Raw genomic sequence first — 8,274 nt, 5'->3', positions numbered from 1 at the left:
AATTTATCAAAATTTTTGTCGATAAATATAGAACCACCAGCTTAGCAGGTTTACTTATAGACAGGTCATGGCCTTTGATATACGGAAAACTGTCGACTAACAATGATGAAACGATGTGGTCAACTTGTCAAATAATATACGTGAGACTGATGGCTAAGCAACGGGTCTATAGATTTCAATATGTAACCTCATGTCTGTTTGGTAACAACGGATCGTCGAAAGAATCCGTGTAGTATCGCCTGTATAAAATCATAAGGCAGAAGAAGAGAGAAATCCGATGTTAAAGATACTACTATCTGACTAGTAAAATCTATAAAGATCTAATTAAAGTACGCGAATGCGGTAGGCGTCTTACGTTGCCTATATTTTATTCCCTGGGAACTAAGAACGTCGGGCATGAACTGGATGAGGGGCAAAGGATGTGTTGCATTTTGTGTCCGGTATATATATGGACGAAAAGTAAGTTAAAAAGTTAGCTCAGGTAAGTTGTCTTTTCGATACGTTACTAATTAGAAGATCCAGTTATATCTAGCCAGCCATAAACTGAACCGAGTAGATTAATGTCATTTACATCTGTTTTATGGTGTTCTAGTGGTTGAAGCATACTTGGTCAAAATGCCATCTTGTACCTTATAACTTAATTCCAAACTTATTAAAGCAAAGCATACGTTCTAGTCCAAAAACGATCATCTCATACAACTTTCTGGAATGAAACAATGACAGTACTGAAAAAGATGCTTGAATCCCTAAACTACATTTCTATGCGAAAGATACAAAGAAAAGTAGAAATCAAGAAGTTTAAATAAATTTCTCTCGTAATCCGACATCAAATTTAATTTTGATTCTCGCCTACTTATTTTTGTTTATTTTCATTGTACTCTTTTGGTCGATGTCCTCATACACACATACATACATACATACATACATACATGCATACATGCATACATACATACATACATACATACATACGTACATACAGCTTGTATCGGTTGGAATAATTCTTATGCGAATGTACCATGAGCTATTCAACTGAGCGCCAAATCTACTGACTCCCCATATGAGATGTGATATATGTGTATTATAACACACACAACGGATAGGTCCCGTAGTTAAAAAGCGAGTACGAACCTTTAAGACGATGACGGTAGCGATGATGATGATGTACACAATTTTTTAGCGGTATACTGCTTCACTAAAACTGGCATATCGGTTAACAAATTATGTAATTTTATGATAATTATGGAACGCTATAGTATGTCTATTTTTGTTGTACTGCTTTTGCTGCTGTCGTCTTCACTGTAAAACAAATACAAGCTTTACGCTGGGCACCAAAGGGATCGTAGCCACGTGCTTGGTAGCATGCTCATTAACGCTTTTGGTGCATTTGTTTGTTTGTTTGTTGAGGCGGCAATGGCAATAAGTGCTGCTCATTTCAATGACTCTGACTGGTCTGTGATATCAACCCGGGTCGTTCCGTGAGTCGACTTAAAAGATGACGCGGACACTAGCTCTCGGTACACGCGCGGTGCTCCAGGCCGGCAGCACACAGCTTGTACAACCGCTGCCGAATAGACAAGGTCACAAGATGAAAAAAGGCCTATACGAATAGAGATAATAACAGCAGCACATCGCCAAAGCGCCACCGATTCAGGAAATGAATGTGCAAGTAGAGCGTACCGCAACTGTACAACCCATCGCTGCCGGCGTCACCAAGCAAACTGAGAAACGAGACGGGAACAATAGACGCTGGCAAGGACGTGTCACCAAAGAAGAAGAACGAGAAGAAGGAAGCAATGTTGCACAGAAAGGCACGAACAGCGATGCGGTATACGCCCGAACTAAACTCGACCGCCAGCGATGGTGACGACGGCAGCGAACATAACAACAACGATGACGGCAGCTCACCTGAGAAACTATAGCCACAGTTTGCAATAAGCAAACGCCGAAAATAAAAGCCAGCCCAGCAAGACGGTAAGAGAGCTGATCGAGAGGATGGCAATCCTGTGAGATAAGGTCAAATAGAACTAATAGGTTAGATAAAGCATAGAGAGCACGCTCGTGACGCTAATAGCAATGACCTAAAGCCATTGCAGCTGTCAAGCTTCCGCTCTCTCAAAGACAAAACCGTAAAGAAAACCGAACACGCGATAGGCCAGCTAGAGGTATTGACTGAAGCAATCGGTACGCACCTAGCGGAACACTTGCTACCGTTTACGTAAGAACAATGATAACGTACGTGGTAAACACACGCATAAGTGAAATTTAATCACCCATATTCCACTAAATGTGCTCCTATTTCGAACCTCTTGTATTCCATAGATTATACCGTATAATTAGGTTTATAGAGCTGTAACGGTATCATACGAACAAAACTATTTCATTCTTATCTTTGTATGACCTGCTACGACACCATATAATTTTTGATATACTAAAAAACATTTCTTTGTCCTTAGCGACGGTTCAGTCAATCAAGCTTGCCTCGCAAGCAAATCACGCTGCTCGTAGCTGCTAATTAGCCGTGTACCACTCTCAAAACGAACTTTTAAACTCTGCAAAAACTGTTGACTGTCGCTAAGTTACTAATAGCTTATCGCTTGACCTTGATGGCAGCGTGATCGGCACTTTCAACAAGGTGAAAAGGACTACACCGGAAGACGCAGAGAGCATAGGCGCCACCTGCCTTCACGTTGCCGAAACACACTTTATGAGCTTATTTTTAACTCGATGCCATGAGCGACATTGGCGGGAGTCGAAGTCCTCTTGTCCGATGGTTCGGTCAGGAAATTCAGTTGAGGTGTTGTCACGGAGCTCGGGTGATTCGGTTGGCTGCCTTATATTCGCATTCAGGATATCGTCGGCCCTTTAGTAGGAGATCATCATCACGTTAGGGCATGACAACAACACGGCGGGGCGGGATTCTCGACAGCGTATCAGTAGATAACAGAAAAATGTTATCAAGTCACAAGCGCATCGCCAACAATAGACTTCCATACGATGTGGTTTCTTGTGAGTTAACTGCGAAAGAAAGGCGATGACAAGAACCCGGCGCCTATTCCCATGGAACAGCCTGTAACAGCAGCCTAATGCAGATTCCATGTTTCAGGTTTTACTATGCTGTATCTCCTAGTATTCGAAGATTATTGCACCCGATTTGCACATTTTGTTGCTACCCGAAATCGACTCGGTGGTAACCGATAACATGATGTAATGAATAGGAATATTCGTCAATACTGTACAGCTTTCAACCATTTGCAATGAAAGGAGCTAGCTGTTTAGCTAACTATGGAAATAGAAAAGATACTGAGATGACAGTTACACCAGCTTTACCTAGGATCGCCTTCGCTGCTCCAACATAGTGCATAGCGAAAACCTGGTCAAAACTCCTTCGGAGCTATTGTCGTATGTATCACGCAGTGCTTACCGCAAAAAACCTGTATAACAGACGCAGAAGGTTGCCCTTGCACAAATTCGGTTTAGGAAGAAAAGCCTTGTCCTTTGCAAAAACGTGAGAAAAAGTAGTTTGTGAATCACCACCCGTTTTATGATACAGGCTATACTATACAACGTCAAGTTGCCCCCATTCCTACCGGGCCTGAAATAGACGGAATGGAACAGATACTATAAGCTCAACGTACATCAAGTAGAAATGCTACAAAGCACTATCGGTGGTGTGGCTGAGATTGTATGGCTCTAATGTGTTTTATAGAACCAATTCGGTCTCCATTTGCAGCCAAAATCCGCTACCAACTAAGACGAAGGTTCGGTAATGCGACTTACACAAGGCGAACACCTGTGGAATGGGCTAATACTATTCAAATAATTCAACAAAATCACTGAGGTTCAGCTAATTGCTAGATTTGTGAATTCATAATTATGGGTCTAGAGCCCCAACTAACTCACTCTCGACAGCCGCGTATTTCTAGACCAGAGTCATTTTGGGCAGACAAACGTCGATTGTGTAACCTAAAGCTTTATCAGAATATGTCAATAGATAACATCGTCACATCGATTTTGAATCAGAAGTGAATCATCTGAAGTATTCATAGCCCTATCCTATATTCTATTTGATCTTCCGGAAATTAGAGACGAACCTACTATTGCTACGTTCTACCTTGAACGATAGTCTACTGGGTAGCGTGAAAGGGCTTTGACTATTGTATGAAGCCTCATCTATCTTGAGAAAACATTTGACAAAATTTATTATAAATCTGCCTCTCTTCTAAACAACACGCTCCATACCAAAACAAACAAAAATTCAACGCATAATACAGAAAACAGCATCGCGAGTCAGGTCGCTTATTTTGTTTTATTACTAGTATCTGTTTTTAACATTCTTTTTCGTGTATTTTGCTTGTCGTCGTCGTCGTCGTCGTCGCTTGATTCGAGGTGTTTGCCAGATTCGTATATTTTTGCCTTTATTCCCGCATGCTTAATTTTCCCTTTCTGTCCTTATTTTTGACGCTCTCTCTTCTTCGATTATTTCATATATTCTCTACCATTGCCGTTAAGATGATTATTTTTTCAATTTCAATCTTATCCTTATCTGTTAACAGGAGTATTATTATTACTACTAGACTAGCAAGCATCATCACCCAGCGATGAGTGATTTGGATACGTTCATCTCACTCATTTCGTATTTCTACACACGTCTGTTGCTCGGCATATTTGATTTTTTCGGAATTTTTTTCAGCAGAAATTACCTCCTCCATAGCTTTGAGATACCTGAAAAACTCAAGACTCCAATCAATGGTCAGACAGATATATGCTTGCCACTGTCGTCGCGTAATCGGCCCTGACTATCTCCCTACTGACGCCAGCATGTTCTTATCGTTGTGTTATAGCTACCGCTACCACTTCGGCGGTTGTCGTTTGCTCGTTTCCTTTTTGTGATTTAGACCGGCACTCGTTCGTCACGTTTATTTAAGAGATAACGGTCGCAACTGCTACCCGTAATCAATGATAATAACCGTACAGCCTGCACTAAAGGGCTACGCTGGGTTCGACCCAGTCAATTGTTGTCCAGTTATTTCGCCTCACGACGATAGGAACATCTAACAGAATTGTATAATCATGTAAAACTCGTAACGGTTCTTTATTGTCATCGTTGATTGGTTACTAAAAAAAATTCGTGCTGAAGCCTTTAGCTTCGGTACGCTTCCAGGTGCACTTCATTGAGTTCCTGTTTCAGAAGGTTAACAATTGAAGCCTGACGTGTGTTTGTCCATTGTAAAATGGATAGTCTTTTTCCGAAAACAACAGTAGTCTTCTAGCCCAAACAGATATACATCATAGCTGCGCATTATCAGCTATGGCCGAAACCGTAAAGAATATTCGAACTGTATATAGGTTCCTTTGATTAGCAGAATCACTCGTGTCCTTTTGCCAATTGGCCTTTCAGAGGTAACAATGTTATCGCTCGAGTTGTTCAAGGACCATATCCAACTAGGCCGAACTATAAGGCCTATTATTGAAAGGTAGTATCATGTATACAGTTGCCTGCCATAAATAAGAAAAGTTAAAATACTATCATCATGCATTTATTTTCGTTACGTTTCGAATAATATCGTTGAAAAATATTGCCTCATAGAACGCCCGCTACCTTCCCCCCCGGGGCCCCGCAGCCGATTCTTTCTGCGAAGTGTGTACCGCGTGTTAAATAGACAGTGACCAGTATACGGTCATAGCAGATATTAGCGAAACTCTTGTTTTTTTTATCGTGAATTTACTCAATATCATACACAGATAGCTCTTTCATGATATGCCGTGGCCATCATTCGTTCAACAATCAACTTGCAAGCTGATCAAGAAATATATTTTATCATGCGCATTAATAAGTACTAAAATACAGTTAACGCAATCAACGATAATAAATCACAATCATCATATTCATTCATAACAGTAATTAAGTCTAGTAACAGTAACTAGTCTATGACACTAATTATTAAAATTAGTGTTATAGACTAGATCTAGCTTGGAGATCTTCTGCGAAAAGGATGGATCAGCTTCCGCATGTAAGAAACAATTCCGCCAACCATAACAACGCTAATCATTGTAATAGTTCGCTCATAATCAATATATCATCAAATAGAATGTCGGATCGATGCAGTCGGCGCTCTGTTTGGCGGAGCGCGCACATATTCAAACATTAAACAGTTGGAAACAAGGCGCGCAAGCTATGATGTCCTTATCAGCTTTAGGTCATATCCAGCTGTGCATGAGTACGTGCTCCTTATAGACTCAATTTCGTTCGAGCTTTCTCGTGCCTAGCATTTTTGGTTATATTTGTTTGTTTTTTTTTGCGCTCGTTAGCGGCTTAGGAAGCACTTTGTCTGAAGGTCAATTGCGAACGGATCAGAGAAATTTGGGACTGCTGCCACACGTAGTGCTTGCATCATCCGGACTTTAAAAATAGCGTGTATTTTAGCTTTTGGGTCTGATTGAAAATCGGCGATTACACGTACCGTATCACTTAAGAGTTGAGTCGCACAAAAGGATACTGCCTCAATTCTCCGACTCGCGCTAGTTTTTTTTTACAGCATTGTTATGTGGAAGGGCGTATGTGACAGATGTTTCCCTAAACTTCTTCTAAAGGTCCAAATCTGAAAATGATGACGCACACTTATAGGATCGTTTCAATTTGAAATGTCTTAACTTTCGTCTATCGTTAAACGGTAAGAGGTAACAGACTACGTCACACTTAATTTACATGTGCGCTGGGAACTATTCACAAATCACATTACTCATTACGTACGTACGGGAAGTGATCCACCGTTATCAATCTTGTTCAAGATCGCTTACCCATGTCGACCTGCTCTGTCCAGATAAGATCATTTCAACTTGAAACGATGCGTAAAATGCGAAAAATGTCCAAGCATAATTATTATCAGGATTACGAAAAAAAATACGCTCCGACAATGCGAGAGATTTATGTTGATACAGTAAACGTATGTTAACTCAGTTGTCATGGCTCTAGTCGTCTTCAGCCGCATTATTGGAACTCGTATATAGATCCGCCAGCTAAATGTTGCCGTTCTCGTCCAACGGAAATTCACTATTTCCATGAGCTTTTGCCCTGATTATCTCGAACAGAAACTTTAGGGTCTCTCTTGCTGATGTAGCTATTTCGAAGGTTCGTATTATCTGTGTCGTAGTACATAGAAAGCGTTTGACGAGACTGACCGCTACAACACGTACGTGCTTTGAAGACAATATTCTTTGGCATTCAGCGTCGTCATTTTTATTAAAAGATGATACGATTTTTTTCGACTCGTTTCCCCAACATCAATTTTCGTATTGTTATTGTGGTTGGTGTCGCTGTTGTTATCGTTGCTACGTCCTCGTTGATCGCAAATATATATATGTATGTATGTATGTATATTTCCGGGTGGTCTTAGTTTGCGGCGTGTCATTGCTATAAGAATTACCTAGAAGTCAAGTACCTACTGCGGAACTATTCAATCATTTCTGCAGTTGTGATTGAGCATAGGTCACTGAATTTGTGTCATACGTTATTCCAATATATCGTTGGTTCATGAATGTCCCTTATTAAGCGTCATATCTTTCTTTAACATTGCTAGACAGTTTATATGTGTTTTGATTTGTCGGAGTAAGAAGAACTAGGATCTTCAAAGTTAAATTTTACAGATGGTGCCCCTAGTGGCGGGCGTAAACTGGCAAATGGCGCGATGGTTTGCGCATTCCCCCCACTGAGGGCGCCATCGGTCTAATTGTTCGGGTTGACGCGGTCCCGAAACGTATGTTGATGATTCTTTATTTTTTCTTGTATGTATTAACTTTACGAAAGAAAATTATTACTTTATGAAAGACGATTGTTATTACTTTAAGTCTTGCTTTTTGTAGACACAAAATCATACCTCAGCTCTGGAGGCGACTGCCCAGCAGAGTCCATTGGTTTGACCCGTTGCTGGCATTTCATTAATTATATATACTGTTTCTTCAGTGCATTCCATACCTATTATTATTATTATTACTTCTATAGTCAAATCTCTGTGATCATCATTTGTTATCATAGCTTCGTAATTGTCGTTTACTCCTTCAATATCATCACCAAAATCATCGTGGTCACTGGTTTTTCTTCAGTGGTTATTGTTGTTATTTTGTTTTTGTAGTTGTTGCTAACTTTAAGCTTTTATTATCGCCGTCAGAAGCGTAACGATCCGACAATCAAATTCGTATTGCTTACAGTGCCATCCGAAATCGGTCAGTGCCATCGTAAACCAACCATGGAGGCTCAATATACATATACATATATAT

General features: G+C 40.4%; 1 protein-coding gene across 2 annotated transcripts in view; it reads right to left on the bottom strand.

The window, feature by feature from the left end:
- Positions 1-1,856, bottom strand: part of LOC111252653 (cationic amino acid transporter 4-like) — a 35,003-nt gene extending 33,147 nt beyond the window's left edge. For both annotated transcript variants that reach the window (XM_086991913.1, XM_022810887.2), the window contains exon 1: positions 1,129-1,856. The gene's annotated coding sequence lies outside the window, so the exon portion shown is untranslated. The remainder of the gene's footprint in view (positions 1-1,128) is intronic.
- Between the last annotated feature and the right edge of the window lie 6,418 nt (positions 1,857-8,274).

The sequence above is a fragment of the Varroa destructor genome, unplaced genomic scaffold (genome assembly GCF_002443255.2).
Source record: "Varroa destructor unplaced genomic scaffold, Vdes_3.0 BEIS01000006.1, whole genome shotgun sequence".
In the NCBI taxonomy this organism is placed as follows: domain Eukaryota; kingdom Metazoa; phylum Arthropoda; class Arachnida; order Mesostigmata; family Varroidae; genus Varroa; species Varroa destructor.
Note: the sequence above shows the minus strand (reverse complement) of the source record. Positions and strands in the feature narration are given on the sequence as shown.